Raw genomic sequence first — 17277 nt, forward strand, 5'->3', positions numbered from 1 at the left:
AAACTGCAGCTAACTGAATGTGGACAATGACCAACCAACATGACCTGTGTTTCAGGATTGTGCTGTAACACAGCAACTGCTTTCTGCTCTAATTTTCTGTTATGGGACAAACTTCCAGAATGGCTCTAATCTCCAGTGGCATGCCCTGAATTTTATGGCTAAAAGCTGGGACAGCTGAAGTTGCCTGCAAAAGGCGCCTCACCTGTATGCCTTTCCTAGGAAGACATCTGTACTGTGAATTTTTAGGACCTCTAAGGGGATTTTTAAGGCAATGAAATGTAGATTGAAAATTAGATTAAAAAAGTATTTATTGATATAAGTCAAAATTAAAGAAATACAAAATCATATTAAATCAAAATTAAAGAAATACAAAATCATTACAGTATAAACACATAAATGAATAATGACAATTCAAATTTGGGTCAGATTGTAATCTGAACTGAATAACAATAATTCCATAAAAGAGAAGCGTGGGAGAAAAAAGTGATGTGTCTCACGACCCCTTGAGGTCACCAGAGGTGACAACCGTGGTGTGGAGTAGTGGAATTCCAACGCATTTCAACATACATATTTCACAAGTCTTCTTCAGGGAAATACATCACAGTCTAGAAAACCAAGAATCATATTGTTACAATCGAGAAATGTATATAGATGTGTATATCCTCCATCAAAGCGAGAATATCACAAACACTCACGTCCTCCCAGAGCATCTCAAAATTTTGGTGCGATCACTCATGTTAAGATAGGGGGTCCCATGCCTCAGGTTGTTGATACTGTCCAATAACTCTACAGGACGACTGGATACTGAAAAGATCCCAGTGTTAGGCGTTTTGCAGCATAGAATAGCTGTCTAGAAAAGTAGGGCAAATTAATATCCAGTAGCGAGAGGAGCAGAGAGAGAGGGAAAAAGAAAGAAGAAAAAAAGAAAAAGGACAAAGGGAGAAAGAAAAAGAGAAAAAAGAACAAAAGAGAAAGAGAAAAAAGGAAGAAGAGGAGAAAAACTGGGAAAGAGACAGAGAGAAAGAAAGTGAAAAAGAGAGAGAGAGAGAGAGAGAGAGAGAGAGAGAGAGAGAGAGAGAGAGAGAAAAGGAGAGAGAGAGAGAGAGAGAGAGAAAAGGAGAGAGAGAGAGAAAAGGAGAGAGAGAGAGAAAAGGAGAGAGAGAGAGAGAGAGAGAGAGAGAGAGAAAAGGAGAGAGGGAGAGAGAGAGGGGGAGAGAGAGAGAGGGAGAGAGAGAGGGAGAAGGAGAGAGAGAGAGAGAAAAGGAGAGAGAGAGAGAGAGAGAGAGAGAGAGAGAGAAGGAGAGAGAGAGAGAGAGAAGGAGAGAGAGAGAAAAAAAAAAAAAGAGAAGAGTGACAAGTATCTCCCACCCTCACATCCAGCCCCCCCCCATATATAGCGCCCATAAGCCAGGAAGTAAAAACACCAATATGTGTCTCCCTGTTGGAAGCAAGACACATTAAGTAAACAACTTACTTTGCATGTCCTGGAGCCCAGAGTCCATATGCAGTCCCGGCTGGGTAAGCCCTAAAAAGCCTCAGTACATACCGAGGAAAGAATGGCGCCATTATGCTGTCCCTGGCGTCCTATATGTGGTCATGATTCAGGTGTGGGCGGGGATACACCGCCGCATCAACCAATGATGCGACGTGTATACAGAAGCCGCCATCAGGTGCGCTCGGCGTGAGCGTCCGGCGTCACCTAGGCAACGGCCCCTGCCATACACATCGCGCATGCGCGTTGTGACGTCATGCGTCGCATTGCGCGTGCATCCAACGTAGGTAAATGTTGCCTTAAATATGAAATGCGGGCCGGCGGCCATGTTGGAGAAGGGCTGTGCCCATAATGCAGAAAAAAGCACGGAAATGACCGCGCTGCCAGCCTAGGCTGGATTAAAATTAACATAAGTAGTATTGAAAAGAATTTTATTAAATACTAGGCCAATGGGTCCTACCTGCCAGATTCCCTCACCAGTTCTCCTCCAGGTGACCCCCCTCATACATTCTCAATCCCCGCATGGAGAATGCAGGAGAGAGATGGAATAAAGAGGGAAAGAGAGGAGAAAACCGGAGGGGGGGGGGGAAGGGGAGAAAAAGGAGAAGGGGAAGGGAGTCAAGTTGGACTACATTGGACTAAGTGGGTATAGGATAGTAAAATATAGGATAAACCACATATAATCCCCTAACTCCGCTGTGGGGGGGGGGGGGGGAATTTTTTTGGACTAGTAACCACCGACACAGAAGTCCCTGCCTACTGAGAGGCCAGGGAAAAAGGGTGGCCTCACCGCGTAGGTTACAGTGAGGCCCTCCTGTGTCGGGTAGGTATGGGACACCATCAAAGAAACTACCTAAAGGATTCCGAGGGACTCACCCAATCTGCATGGTGAATCGCCCGGAGATGTCGGGAGGACATGAGAAGCAATACTGGAAATTCTTTATTGTAAAGATAATCCAAAAAGGGAGGAAAGGAATGAGGTTAAATTACATCACATAATTAGATCCTACAGGGGCCTCAAAAACTGGTCCAAACTGGAGGATCAAAATTATCAAATTTGCAAATTGTACATGACAAATAACAATATATCAAAAGTATGAATAAACGATACTGATATATTTAAATTTAATTAAAATTTTAAATTTTAAACTTTAAATTCTAATTTTTTAAAAAAATTTTTTAAGTTTTAATAAATTTTAAATTTTAAAACCCCCCAGGGTAAAAGAATCTCGATCTTTTGCCTAGGTAAGTATAAGGGGTGAATAAAGGATTCCCCATGGGGAGAATGAGATGAATCCCGCCCATGGTGTTGCAAGATGGAATAGTGTATCTAACCAAGGGAGTGAAGGAAGTACCTAGTCAGTTTTCCCGGATCCAAAGCCCTCCAAGAAGGGCCTGAAGCTCTCTACTTCATTTAAACCAGGGGGGGTGGTGGCCCTAAGATGCCTGATCCAACGCATTTCGCGCTGGAGCAGGATCTTGTTCCAGTCTCCTCCCCTGGTAGGTATATGAAGTCTGTCTAACACCGTGAAGTTGACCTTTGGCATTCTGTAATTATGTTGTTTGGCTACATGCCTGCCTAATGGTAAATATAAACTGCCAATTCCCATACTATGTATATGTTTTTCCACTCTCTTGGTAAATTCCTGTCGGGTCTTCCCGACATAGAAGGCTCCACATTGGCATTGCATTAGATAGACGACTCCCCGTGTTCTGCAATTTGCAAAGTGTCGAAGCTGAAAATCTTCACCACTGGGTAAGGTAATTCTAGTTCTCCTGCCTATGACTCCACACTGTGAACATGTTCCACATGGATATGTGCCCCAGGTCTTGCAGGGGTCTCCTCTTGTACTGCCTTTATACTCACTTTGCGTGAGCGTATTCCCTATGGCGCCCGATTTTTTGTAAGTAATTTGGGGTCTAGGGGTAACTAGACTCCTTAAAATCGGATCTTCCGTGAGGATTGACCAGTGTTTGGAGATGATCTTTCTTATTTCTTGATGTTCGTTTGAGTATCTCATAATAATTCTGGTCGTGTTGTCTTCTTTATTATGGGCTTTCTTCTTGAAGATTATTTTCTGTTCTGTGAGGCACCTGACCAAAATAGAGGTCACAGGTGGGAAGGTTTTAATTCCACAAAGGAGGGTTTCAAGACCACCTTCTTCAGGAGCCCTCGAGCTCCCCAAAACACAGAGCACCTGTCTGCTCTTACGAGGCTTCAACTTCAAAAACCTCCTTTTGGCGCATAGCTTGGCCCAAGGCTACCAAGCCTTACCTAAAGCCCTATTCACAACAAAGGGGTGCCCTCACTCCTAAGAGTGGGGGACATGTGTTCGTTTGGCCCTCTTTGAGCCACAGATGTCTCAGACCTGTAGTTTTAAAAAGGGTACAAAATAGATTTTAACCGCTTCCGGACCGCCTCACGCAGATATACTGCGGCAGAAAGGCACGTACAGGCAGATGAACGTACCTGTACGTTGCCCTTTAAGAGGCGACTTGCGGGTGCGCACGCCGCAAGCTCCGTGAGTGTGATCGCGGGTCCCGCGGACTCTATGTCCGCGGGGATACCTGCGATCTTCTCACGTAAACATGCATTTCCCCGTTCTGCCTAATGACACCAACACTGATCACAGCTCTCTGTAATCAGGAGCGGTGATCAGTGTCGTGTCACACATAGCCCCTCCCCCCCACGACTAGAACACATCTCTAGGACACACTTAACCCCTGCAGCGCCCCCTCCTGGTTAACCCCTTCACTGCCAGTCACATTTACACAGTAATCAATGCATTTTTAATCGCACTGATTGCTGTATAACTGTGAATGGTCCCAAAATAGCGCCAAAAGTGTCCGATCTATCCGCCATATTGTTGCAGTCACAATAAAAATCGCTGATCGCCGCGATTACTAGTACAAAAAAAATTATTAATAAAAATGCCATTAAACTATCCCCTATTTTGTAGATGCTATAACTTTTTTTGCGCAAACTAATCAATAAACACTTTTTGCGATTTTCTTTACCAAAAATATGTAGAAGAATACGTATCGGCCTAAACTGAGGAAAAAAATATTTTTTGGGATATTATAGCAAAAAGGAAAAAAAAATTGAGTTTTTTTCAAAATTGTCGCTCTTTTTTTGTTTTGTTTTGCGCAAAAAATAAAAACCGCAGAGGTGATAAAATACCACCAAAAGAAAGCTCTATTTGTGGGAAAAAAACAAGTTAGACTTACCGGTAACTTGTTTTCCAGAAGTCTTTCAGGACAGCACCTGAGGGATAGTGACTCCTCCCACCGGACCATAGGAAACACCTTCTTCCTCCAGAACTTTAAAGGGAGGCACCTCCCTACCATACCTTATTTGTAGAAGAGAAACCTCTGGCCCCGGCTGGAACACAAACACATACGTTAGTTACACTATAATGTAATAAATACAATAGTGCGGGATGTTGCTGTCCTGAAAGACTTCTGGAAAACAAGTTACCGGTAAGTCTAACTTGGTTTTTCCCAAGGCGTCTTTCAGGACAGCACCTGAGAGGATAGCAGAGACTTACCCCCTTAGGGCGGGACAACAGCTTGCAGGACCTTTCTGCAAATGCCTGATCACTAGCAGATGCGAGGCCAAGCCTGTAATGTTTCACGAATGTGTGAAAACTTGACCATGTTGCCGCCTAGCAAATTTGTTCAGGGGTGGCACCAGCTCTCTGCCCAGATGGCTGCTAGTGCTCTTAAGTGTGCACAAATTCCTGCTGGTGGAGACACACTTGCATGCGAATAAGCCTCTGAAATGGATAGATTCAGCCACCTTGCTAAAGAAACTTTAGAAGCCTGGCAACCTTTCCTGTTGACCGAAAATAGCACAAAGTGAATCTGAACGTCTAAAGAGCTTTGTTCTTTCCAAGTAACAAAACAGAGTCCTCTTGACATCCAACATGTGGAAACACGTCTCCTTCTCCCCTGCTGGGTTAGGGCAGAAGGTTGGAAGTACAATGTCCTGAACACGATTCTGTAATGAAGCTTCCTTTGGTAAGAATTTCTGGTCTGTCCTAAGTATAACCCTATCTGGAAAAATAGACAAATAGGGTTCCTTAATTGATAAAGCGTTAAGCTCACTGATCCTGCGTGCAGAGACAATGGCAATCAGAAACACAGACTTAAAAGTGAGATATCTGAGTGGTGCTTCTTCCAAAGGCTCAAAGGGACTCTTTGTTAGAGACTGAAGGACTATCGACAGATCCCATTTAGGAAAAAACTTAAGTGGTGCTGGTCTCGATCTCGTAAGAATCTGGTTACCAACGGATTTGAGGCCACAGATTTTTCTAAGAGCACTGCTAGCGCAGCAACCTGCACCTTCAGGGTACTAACTGCTAGCCCCTTGTCAGCTCCAACTTGTAAAAATTCTAGAATGGTAACAAGACTCCCTGGGTCCTGGGCAGATGAATTACACCATGTATTATAAACCTTCCAGACCTTGGAATAAATGTCCCTAGTCACCTTTTTCCAACTTGATAATAGTGTTGAAATCAACAGTTTGGAAAAGCCCTTGCTTTTTAGGAGCTGCTCTTCAGATACCAGGCTGTGAGCGCCAAAGTGGCTACCTCTGGATGATTTACGGGACCTTGTAATTGTAAATCGTGCCTGAGGGGCAGATGCCAATTAGGCTTGACCGCCATTCTCAGAACGGTTGAAAATCAGGCCCTTCTTGGTCAAAAGGGCATGATTAGGATGACTGGTACCATTTCCTTCTGAATGTTCCTTAATATTAACGGAATTAACTGGAATGGGGGGAAAACGTAGCAAAGATGGAATTTCCATGGATACGCCAAAGCACCCTAGTGACCCGTCGTGACTGTTTAGGGAAAAAAATTTAGGAACCGGGGCATTCTCCTTTGAGGCGAACAGGTCCACCTCTGGCAGCCCCCATTTTCCAGCAATCATAGCGAAAACTTCTGGGTACAGAGACCATTCTGCTTCCTGAATGGGGTTCCTGCTCAGGAAATCTGCCACCCTGTTCAGAGTCCCCTTTAGGTGGACTGCTGATAGAGACAGCAAGTGCCCTTCTGCCCACCGAAGAATGCTCATGGCTAGTACCTGCAGCAATTTGCTCCTTGTACCTCCCTGCTTGTTTATATAAGCCACGGCCGTGGCATTGTCTGTTAGTATCTGAACATGCTGAGCTTGAAGATCCTGAGCAAATGACTTCAGAGCCAAGTCGATCACCTTGAGCTCTCTCCAGTTTGAGGACTTTGTTGCCTCTTTCCTGGACCAGTTTCCCTGAGTGAAACCCTTTCCTAGGTGGGCACCCCAACCCCAGGAACTGGCATCGGTTGTCAGTCTTTTTTCGATCGGAAAAGCCCAGACTAACCCCTCCGATAGGATATCCTGCCTCTTCGACCACCATAGTGACCTCTTCACCTGAGTTGGTTTTTTTACCTCTGATTCTAGGGATTCCAAATTGTGATCCCAAGATCTCAGAAGAAAGGCCTGCAGATGTCTGAAGTGTAGCCTTGCCCACTGAACAGCCGGCATTGATGAAGTCAGAACACCCAGAGCTGACATGACCCGCCTTACCATCAGATGCTGGTTGGTCTGCAGTAAAGACACTGTATCCTGAATTTTTTCCTTCTTCTCTGAAGGAAGAAAGATCTTTTGATCTACAGAATTTATTACATACCCTAGAAACCGAATCTCCTGAGATGGGTCCAGGGAAGATTTTTGGAGATTTAAAATCCATCCGAGAGACTCCAGATGGCTGCATGCTCTGCCTAAATTGCTCTGCAATTCCTCTCTTGAGGGGGCGAAAAATAGCAGATCGTCTAAGGAATTACTGCGATTCCCTGAAGACGAAGCGGAGCTAGGGCTTCTGCCATCACCTTGGTGAAAATTTGGGGTGCGGATGATAGCCCGAAGGGTAAGGCTCTGAATTGTAGATGCTGAATCCTGCCTTCCATCCTTACTACCAACCTGAGATACCTCTGGGACTGGGACGAGATTGGAATATACAGGTATGCATCTTTTAAATCCACTGACGCCATGAAGCAACCTGGAGTCAGTAGATTTCTGACAGTGAAAATTGAGTCCATCTTGAACTTTCTGTATTTGATGGCTACGTTTAGCGGCTTTAGATTGAGAATTAATCGAAATCTTCCTGTTGGTTTTTTTACCAGGAAGACATGAGAATAGAACCCCTCCTGCCGTTCTTTTGGTGGCACTGGGATTGCTACACCCTGCTGCATCAGTTCCTCGAGAGAGGACTTCATGGCCAGGGCCCTTATTGGATCTCGAGGGATATTTGTTATCAGAAACCTTCTTGGGGGGTTTCTGGAAAACTCGAGAGTATAGCCCTGCGAGAGAGTGGTCAGAATAAACTGATTTGAAGTTATCCCTGACCACTGCGAAAGAAACTCTCGTAATCTTCCGCCAACCCGAAGGGACGAGTCCTTGCGATTTCTTGGCCTGTGAAGGAGGACGGAAGAGAATTCCGCCTTTACCCCTCGCTTTTTGAGCGGATCAATTTTTCCTCCTCCCCTGAAACTTACTGTCCTGCGCTTTAGCTTTTTGAGGTAGAAAAAGACGTTTTGGGGCCTGCTGTTTCTTTTTGACTGGGAAGGACATCTTTTTATCGGCAGTTCTGTCTAGGATATTATCTAGATCAGGGCCAAAAAGAAGGTCACCTGAAAAGGGAATACCACAAAGCTTGCTTTTTGAAGCTGTATCACCTGGCCAGGTTTTTAGCCATAAAGCTCTTCTTGCAGCATTTGTCAAAGCTGCTGTCCAAGCTGACATTTTGATTGCTTCAGCCGAAGCATCCGCAATATAAGCAACTGCAGAGATCAGGGTAGGAAAGGAATCTCTCCTGCTTAAGGGAATCTGCCACTATATGTGATCTAAGTTGGATCACCCCGTATTCCAGATTCCTGGCTACACATGTTGTGGCCATTGCTGGCTTTAAATTGCTCATGATAATTGCCACGATCTCTTGAGCAAAAGATCCATGCGTTTGTCCACTGGATCCTTCAGAACCCCCATGTCTTCAAAAGACAGGTCTGTGGATCTTGAGACCTGGGAGAATGCAGCATCCAACCCGGGCACCTTATGCCACACCGCAGAAGGGTCCTCCTCAAAAGGAAATCGCCTTTTGTGGGCTCTGGAAAAAAAGGGTTTTCTCTCTGGATCTTGCCATTCCTTAGAGATGGCATCAGAAATGACCAAATGGACCGGGAATGTTCGCCCCTTAGGTGCGTTTAACCCTGCATATATGCGGTCATGAAGAGATAATTCCTTCTTTTCCTCACTTAAGCCAAGTGTAACATGAATAGCTTTAAGGAGCCCGTCTACCTCTTCAAAGGATAGCTTAAATTTGGAAGGGGCCACCTCAGCCACCTCACCCTCCTCTTCCGAATCTTTAACTGAAGGAGCAGGGGACTGCTCTTCCCTAGTTGAGGGGTCCTCAGGTAAAGCTTCTACCACCTGGATAGAAAGGGAACCCTGGGAAGACTCCAAAGTGGATGGCTGACTAGCAGCTGGATTAACTAAAGAGTCACGAAAAGTTTGAATCGTGGCATATAGTTCCTTCTTTACAGAGGCAACCAGGTCATCACAAACCAAAGCTGATTCCTCCTTGACTAAAGAAGTGATGCAAGCACTGCACAGGGCTTTTTTCCAATTCTTTCCCATTTTGGCCCTGTAAGAAGGACATCTCTTTTTTGGGTCAGAGCTTTTAGCCTGTGAGAAAAAAAACAAAAAGGGAAAAAAACAGGGGACCTTTTAGTGAGACCCAGTCTCAGCTTCACAAGAATCACCCACAGGTGCAATAAGAAGAAACCAGTCAGCCTTTAGTGCCCAGACAGGCCCCTTGCCACTAGGGGGTAGAGAAAAAAAGGAATAGACCAAGCACCAGGTAAAGGAAGAAAGGCAGACTTTAACCGCTGCTCCTACCAGAGCTTTGCTGGTGCCTGTGCCTGTCCCCACCGCTGCTGACGCTGACTCCTCCATGTCTGGTGTGCAGCTTTCCACTCGTGGCTTCATATGCCGCTTCCAGACTCCCATAGTGCATCTGCACCGGACCGGAAGCGGAAATAGGCGCCAGCTCCTGTCCTCCCTCCTCCCCCTTGCTTCCACACCGGAAATGACGTTTTCGTTGACCCAGTGACCTGCTCCGTCATTTCAGGTGCGACCGCCGGCCAATATGGTAACGGCGCACACGCACCGCTGCTTCCTACGTCCACGCAGGCCACCGGATCTTCGGCTCTCACCAAGCACTAGGAGGGGAAGAGGAGCCCGATTGCTACCGCTGCTGATGCCTGGATAGGCCGGGAGGACAGCGGGTCTCTAGTGGAGGAAAAGAGAAGGAAGCCCTGTCTCTCAGAAGCACTCGAGAGACATCGACTCCCCTCCCAAAAGATGTTCCTTCCGGGCCAGAGGAAACACAAAAACTGAGGTATGGTAGGGAGGTGCCTCCCTTTAAAGTTCTGGAGGGAGAAGGTGTTTGCTATGGTCTGGTGGGAGGAGTCACTATCTCTCAGGTGCTGTCCTGAAAGACGCCTTGGGAAAAAAGGACGTCAATTTTGTTTGGAAAAGACGTTGCACGACCGCGCAATTGTCAGTTAAAGCGACGCAGTGCCAAATCTCAAAAAGTGCTCTGGTCTTTGGCCAGCCAAATGGTCCGGGGCTTAAGTGGTTAAATCTCAACCACCTCATCACCCAGGGAGTTGTTGTGCCAGTACCATACAAGACAGGTTTAAAGCATTTTACTCAAACTTGCTCACAGTACCAAAACCCAATGTGGGCATTTGTTTTATTCTAGTTTTAACCTCCATCCCCACCAAATTCCTTCAATTTCCAAAATTTTGCATGGAAGCCACAAGGCCAGCAATTACCACTTTGAGCCAAAAGGAATACATGACATCTGAGGACATCCAAGATGCCCATCTACATGTTCCCATTTACCCACCTCATTAATGCTTTCTGCTCTTCCCATTGGCAGACAGTGTTTGTTACACTGCCCTTTGCCCTATCCTATGACACCACATTGTTCACAAAGGTCTTAGCCGGTGACTTGGATGCCTTGAGCAGGGCAAGCAAAAATGCTATCTCGATAACCTTATTCTGAAGGATTATTTTTCCTTGCAGCCATCAGAAAATGTTCGTAGGACAATTCAGCTTTTCTTTATCGTACATCACGGGACACAAAGCAGCCATAATAACTGGGTTATACGCCACCTATAGGTAAATGGACACTGGCAAACCCAAAAAAAAGGACAGGAAGTCCTCCCCCTATAACCCCTCCTACACAGGAAGTACCTCAGTTTTTTTGCCAGTGTCTTGTAAGGTGATGGTCACAGTTTGGAGAAGGACTCCATGAGCTAGCTAAGATGGTCCTGGAACATATCCTGAAGGATTTAAAGGGCTATATAATCGGATCCATCCGGACGGTGATACACTAAAATGGATGGTACCCGAACCTCGTTACACAAGAGGTTTTGCCCTTTGGACACTGGATCCCGGGGATCCGGATCCTTGGTAAGAAAAAACAGCCCAAAGGAGTTCCGGCAGGGTGTTTTACAGGTCCAAGGGAGTGGCCCCATATTCAAGGGGACCTGGTCCTTAAAGGTCCAAGAGACACACGCTGTGATGGGGGAAAATTGGAATCTAGCTTTTTAGCAGAATCCTGCGGCGGGACTGGTAAGTGTTATAAAAGCTTTTTTGCACTTGTTAACCACTTCAGCCCCGGAAGGATTTACCCCCTTGCTGACCAGAGCACTTTTTACAATTTGGTACTGCGTCGCTTTAACTGCTAATTGCGCGGTCATGCAATGCTGTACCCAAACTAAATTTGGTCCCAAGTGATTGAATAATGATTAAAAAAAAAATTACTAAAAGTTGTCACTAAATGATATATTGCTCACACATGCCATGGTTATTTGTGAAATTGCGCCCCAAAATACATTTAGCTGCTTCTCCTGAGTATGGGGATACCACATGTGTGGGACTTTTTGGGAGCCTAGCCGCGTACGGGGCCCTGAAAACCAAGCACCGCCTTCAGGATTTCTTTTTGAGTAAATTTTTGATTTCACTCCTCACTACCTATCACAGTTTTGAAGGTCATAAACCTCTCAGCAAATAGCTTGGGGTGTCTACTTTCCAAAATGGGGTCATTTGGGGGGTTTTGTGCCACCTGGGCATTCCATGGCCTCCAAAACTGTGATAGGCAGTTAAAAGTGAAATAAAAAATTTACGCCCCTTAGAAAGCCTGAAGGCGGTGCTTGGTTTTCGGGGTCCCGTACGCGGCTAGGCTCCCACAAAGTCTCACACATATGGTATCCCTGTACTTAGGAGAAGCAACAGAGTGTATTTTGGGGTGTAACTTCACATATTCCCATGGCATGTTCCAGCAACATATAATTTAGTGACAACTTTGTGCAAAAAAAATGTCTTTCCCGCAACTTGTGTCACAATATAAAATATTCCATGGATTCGACATGCTTCCCGGCAAATAGCTTGGGGTGTCTACTTTCCAAAATGGGGTCATTTGGGGGGTTTTGAACTGTCCTGGCATTTTATGCACAACCTTTAGAAGCTTATGTCGCACATCACCCACTCTTCTAACCACTTGAAGACAAAGCCCTTTCTGACACTTTTTGTTTACATGAAAAAATTATTTTTTTTTGCAAGAAAATTACTTTCAACCCCCAAACATTATATATTTTTTTAAAGCAAATGCCCTACAGATTAAAATGGTGGGCGTTTCATTTTTTTTTTTTCACACAGTATTTGAGCAGCGATTTTTCAAACGCATTTTTTTGGGAAAAAACACACTTTAAAAATTTTAATGCACTAAAATACACTATATTGCCCAAATGTTTGATGAAATAAAAAAGATGATCTTAGGCCGAGTACATGGATACCAAACACGACATACCTTTAAAATTGCGCACAAACGTGCAGTGGCGACAAACTGAATACATTTTTAAAAGCCTTTACAGGTTACCACTTTAGATTTACAGAGGAGGTCTACTGCTAAAATTACTGCCCTCGATCTGACCTTTGCGGTGATACCTCACATGCATGGTGCAATTGCTGTTTACATTTGACGCCAGACCGACGCTTGCGTTCGCCTTTGCGCAAGAGCAGGGGGGGACAGGGGTGCTTTTTTTATTATTATTATTTTTTTTTTTGCTTTTTTATCTTATTTTTAAACTGTTCCTTTCATTTTTTTTAAAATCATTTTTATTGTTATCTCAGGGAACGTAAATATCCCCTATGATAGCAATAGGTAGTGACAGGTACTCTTCTTTGAAAAAAAATGGGGTCTATTAGACCCTAGATCTCTCCTCTGCCCTCAAAGCATCTGACCACACCAAGATCGGTGTGATAAAATGCTTTCCCAATGGCGCTGTTTACATCCGGTGAAATCTAAGTCATGAAATGCTCGTAGCTTCTGGTTTCTTAGGCCATAGAGATGTTTGGAGCCATTCTGGTCTCTGATCAGCTCTATGGGCAGCTGGCTGAATTACCGGCTGCATTCTCAGGTTCCCTGTTGGGACAAGAGAGCCAGAGAAAAACATGGAAGACGGTGGGGGGGGGCATTCCCTCCCACTGCTTGTAAAAGCAGTCTAGAGGCTAATTAGCTGCTAGGATTGCTTTTACATGAAAGCCGACCGCTGGCTCAAAAACATGACACCAAGATGATACCTAAACCTGCAGGCATCATTCTGGTATAACCACTCAAAGTCCAGCAACATACCAGTACGTTGCTGGTGCTTGTTGGGCATATATTGTAAACTTTTTTTTCATGCAGCCTGTGGGCTGAACGAAAAAAAGAGATTGATCGGTGGGTATGCCCACCATTAAAACACCTCCCTACATCCACCCACTTCTAATGATGGGCATACATGCATTGTTTATATATGCCGAAGCATGGGGGCACCTGCCCCAAAAGGTAGGAGCAAATCGCTCCTCCGCCCCTGCTGCCCCCTTCCTTGGGCATATATGCTTTTTTTTTTAACTGTGGTGGTGAAATCACCTCCTACAGCGCTGGAGTCACTGCTTTATGTATTGTGGGTGCAAACACTGTTGCTGTCAAGATAAATAAATCCGCGCTGCAACTAAATTTAGCAGGCGTACCTGCTAAGCAAATGATGGTTAACAATAAAACAAAGTAACATTACAGTATAACAGTAAGACTTACCATACCTGCAAAGCAAATACAAAAAAAACTGTAAAAAATAAAACATTTAACGCAACCTGTGCCTAAAATATATATGCCGAAGCATGGGGGCATCCACCCACAAAAGGTAGGAGCAAATCGCTCCTCCGCCCCTGCTGCCCCCATGCTTTGGCATATGCGCTCTTTTTTTTTTTTAACTGTGGTGGTGAAATCACCTCCGACAGCGCTGGAGTCACGGCTTTAAGTTTCGTGGGAGCAAACGCTGTTGCTGTCAAGATAAATAAATCCGCTCTGCAGCTGAATGGCGTACCTGAAAACAAAAAAAAATGGTTAACAATAAAACACAGTAAACAGTAAAGTATAAAAAAATTGCATACCTATAACGCAAACATGATAAAACATAATAACAATAAAACATTGCAGAATAGAATACAGTAAAAAAGAGCAGAACAATAGAGAGAGAACAATAAAACCACAACTATTTTTGTTATTTTTATTTTATATATTTTTTTGGATAGAGATAGAGAGGGGGGGGGGGGGGGAGGAAAGGAAAAAATGGGCAGTCCCCCTTCTCAAATAGATGGAACTTTAAAGAAAAATCCTGAGTTGCGTAGGTGAGAATCAAACAAGCTTGATAAAATTTAACAATGTTTATTGAAATATAATAAAAAGAGAACTAAAAAGAATAATAAACTGACGAGCGGGACAACCTTGTGGACCATACCTCTACCTTTCAACCCTTTTTCTTCTTTCTCTTTCCTTTTCTCCACCTTACGATTAAAGCTCATTATCAGAATTTATTTGACCTATATACACTCTACTTGTATATAATATGTATAGTAGGTATAAATCATTTAAATACCTACAAAAGTAACTAAGGAAATTATATATATATCTTTAATTTAGGTTTACGTGAACCCAATGTTTAATATTTGAAATGTCATATTTACCTATATAAACCCTACTGTAAAACAATGAGCTTACTTTATAGATCCTTGTAAACTTACTTTATGTATCTTTATAACATTGTATACTCAATAAACTTCTTTTGACAAGGAAATATAATAAAAAATAGTATTGTCAATACATATACAAACATATAACCATCCAGTAGTAGAATCCAGAATTCGTGCGTGACTAAAGCCAACATGTTTCGCAAAAGAAATTTCGCTTCATCAGGGCTAGACACGATGCAATTGATTCATTTACACTGTGTAAATAATAAACAGTCTCAAATTATACAATGGTTATACACAACATCAGATCCTAACGGACATCAATTATTTTAAATTATAGCTCACCTACTATTACAATTTCAAGGAATAAGACTAAAACCACCATTCATTGGACACCAACCGCTGAACCAACCAATACGGACTGTCTCTGGGTGCCAGATCCCAGACAAACAATACCAGTAGGAGGCCTGGACCACACATTCAGGGCACTATATGCTGATAACCCGTGCTGAAATAAAGACGGGAAACCCATGAATCACACTAGTTAAGATCAATTGTAAAAAATGCTAGTGACCATGAATGGTCAGACACAAGAAAATTTCATATCATGCCCACTGGGGTATATTGTACATAGGGTATATTGAGCCATTTCAAAAAGGTCTACTGGGTATATAATTGTTTAAACTGCAGGAAAAAAAAAAAAAAAAATTATATATATATATATATATATATATATATATATATATATGCATCGGTATAACTGTCACAGAGCTAATACATCTTGACACCGTATCTGGCACGCTTGCTGGGAAGGTACTGTTTGAATGACAAGCGGCCAGAAAACTTAATCAGGGACTCAACGCAGACAACTTGATGGGGAGTAAACAAGTCTGCTAAATGTTGATTGAAGTAGTTTACGAGGGGCCGAATTTTGTAGAACCGATCGTATCCAGGGTCTTCACGAGGACGACAGAGTTCATTGTCATTGAAGTGCATGAACCGCAAGATCTGCTCGTATCGTGCCCTGGTCATGGAGGCAGAGAACAAGGGCATATGGTGAATTGGGTCAGTGGACCAATATGACCGCAACTCACTCTTTTTAGTTATGCCCAGGTTGAGGGAAAGGCCCAGAAAGAGCTTAAATTCGGAGACCTTAATTGGTCTCCAATCTCTGGCAAGGGAGGACTGGGGAATAGTGGCAATGTGTTGACCAGCGTACAAATTGCTTTGGTCCACAATAGATCTATAGAGATCTTCGGTGAAAAACAGCGAATAAAAATCAAGTGACGTAAAGGAAGTACGGGTGCTACAGAAGTGGTGGGTTCCCAATTAGGATTGGCAAATGCAGCAGGAAGGGCACTATGGGCACGACAGGCCTGTGTTCGTCTTCTTGGAGGCAACGGGACACTACTTGTGCTTGCCACCTTACCACCTTGAACTGCACTTATGGGACTCGCCACATCACCACGTGTTACTGCAGTGCTGGATGTACGACCAGGGTGTACTAGGCCGCTGGTGCTTGCCAGTTCACCAAAAGGAATAGCGACGCTAGTACTGCCCTGCTCCATACGAGAGACCTGCGGTTCTTGCACATCGACAGAAGTTCGGGGCCTAGTACGCCTGACCTTGGCAGGGACCACAACTCCGTCGTCAGAGCCATCTGTCATGGAGCCGCTGTCGTCTACAGGATGGTATTGTGAGCCTGAATCTGACAGATGAGTGACTTCCTCTTCACTATCTGTCATGCTCAGAAACGTGTAGGCCTCTTCACTAGTGTACCTTCGATTTGCCATTTTGGGCTCTAAATTTAGTGGTACACTAGTGAGACTCGCAGGTAAAAAAAGCTCCTGACTGTTAGTGACTGTATCAAAACGCTACCAAAAAAAACTGTTAGCGATCGCAGGGATCAGGCCTGACTCTGCGAACGCTGCAGTTATGTGTAGTGTTTTGTAAGTGACAGTGATCGATCGATACTGCACTTGGGTGGGCTGGGCCGAGGGGCAAAACGCAGGTGCTAGCAGGTATCTGGGCTGATCCTGCCAACACTGCGTTTTTGAGAACCCTAAACTGCTGGGGACGCTAGTATAGATCTGATCAGATCAGATATTGATCCGTTCAGATACTATACAACTAAGGGAGGTGTATGCTGCGTGCGTGGGTGTTAGCGGTACTGGCGCTAACCTGACGCTGCCTGGGGCGACACGGACCCTATCTGACCCTAAAACCTAACTTATATCACCGCCGGGCGATCAGGGGGTTAAACCTTTATTAGGTAATAAACGGCGGGTGCCCTGAAACTATAAAAAACAAAACTAACCAGCATCACCCGTAACAGTTATACAGTGATCACTTTTGAAAGGGTTAACTAGGGGGCAATCAGGGGGTTAAAACCTTTATTAGGTAGTATATAGGAGTCCCTGACGCTATAAAACCTACCTAAATACTTACCTCCCTAACCAGCGTCACCTGTGACACTAATACAGCGATCAGAAAAACGATCGCTTAGTGACACTGGCGATGGGGGGGTGATCACGGGGTTAAACCTTTATTAGGGGGGTATCCTAGACCTAAAGGGGGCTAACACTAACTGCCCTACCACTTATAACTGTCACAAACTGACACCAATGCAATAATCAGAAAAAAAAAACTGCTATTGGTGTCACTGT

The 17277-nt window shown here is 44.3% G+C and overlaps 1 protein-coding gene across 1 annotated transcript in view; it reads right to left on the reverse strand.

Moving 5' to 3' along the window:
• Positions 1-290: 290 nt before the first annotated feature.
• The window catches only part of TBCCD1 (TBCC domain containing 1), a 146146-nt gene continuing 129159 nt past the window's right edge, over positions 291-17277 (reverse strand). The window contains exon 9 of the transcript XR_012244973.1: positions 291-605. The gene's annotated coding sequence lies outside the window, so the exon portion shown is untranslated. The remainder of the gene's footprint in view (positions 606-17277) is intronic.

The sequence above is a fragment of the Aquarana catesbeiana genome, linkage group LG06, assembly GCF_042186555.1.
Source record: "Aquarana catesbeiana isolate 2022-GZ linkage group LG06, ASM4218655v1, whole genome shotgun sequence".
In the NCBI taxonomy this organism is placed as follows: Eukaryota; Metazoa; Chordata; class Amphibia; order Anura; family Ranidae; genus Aquarana; species Aquarana catesbeiana.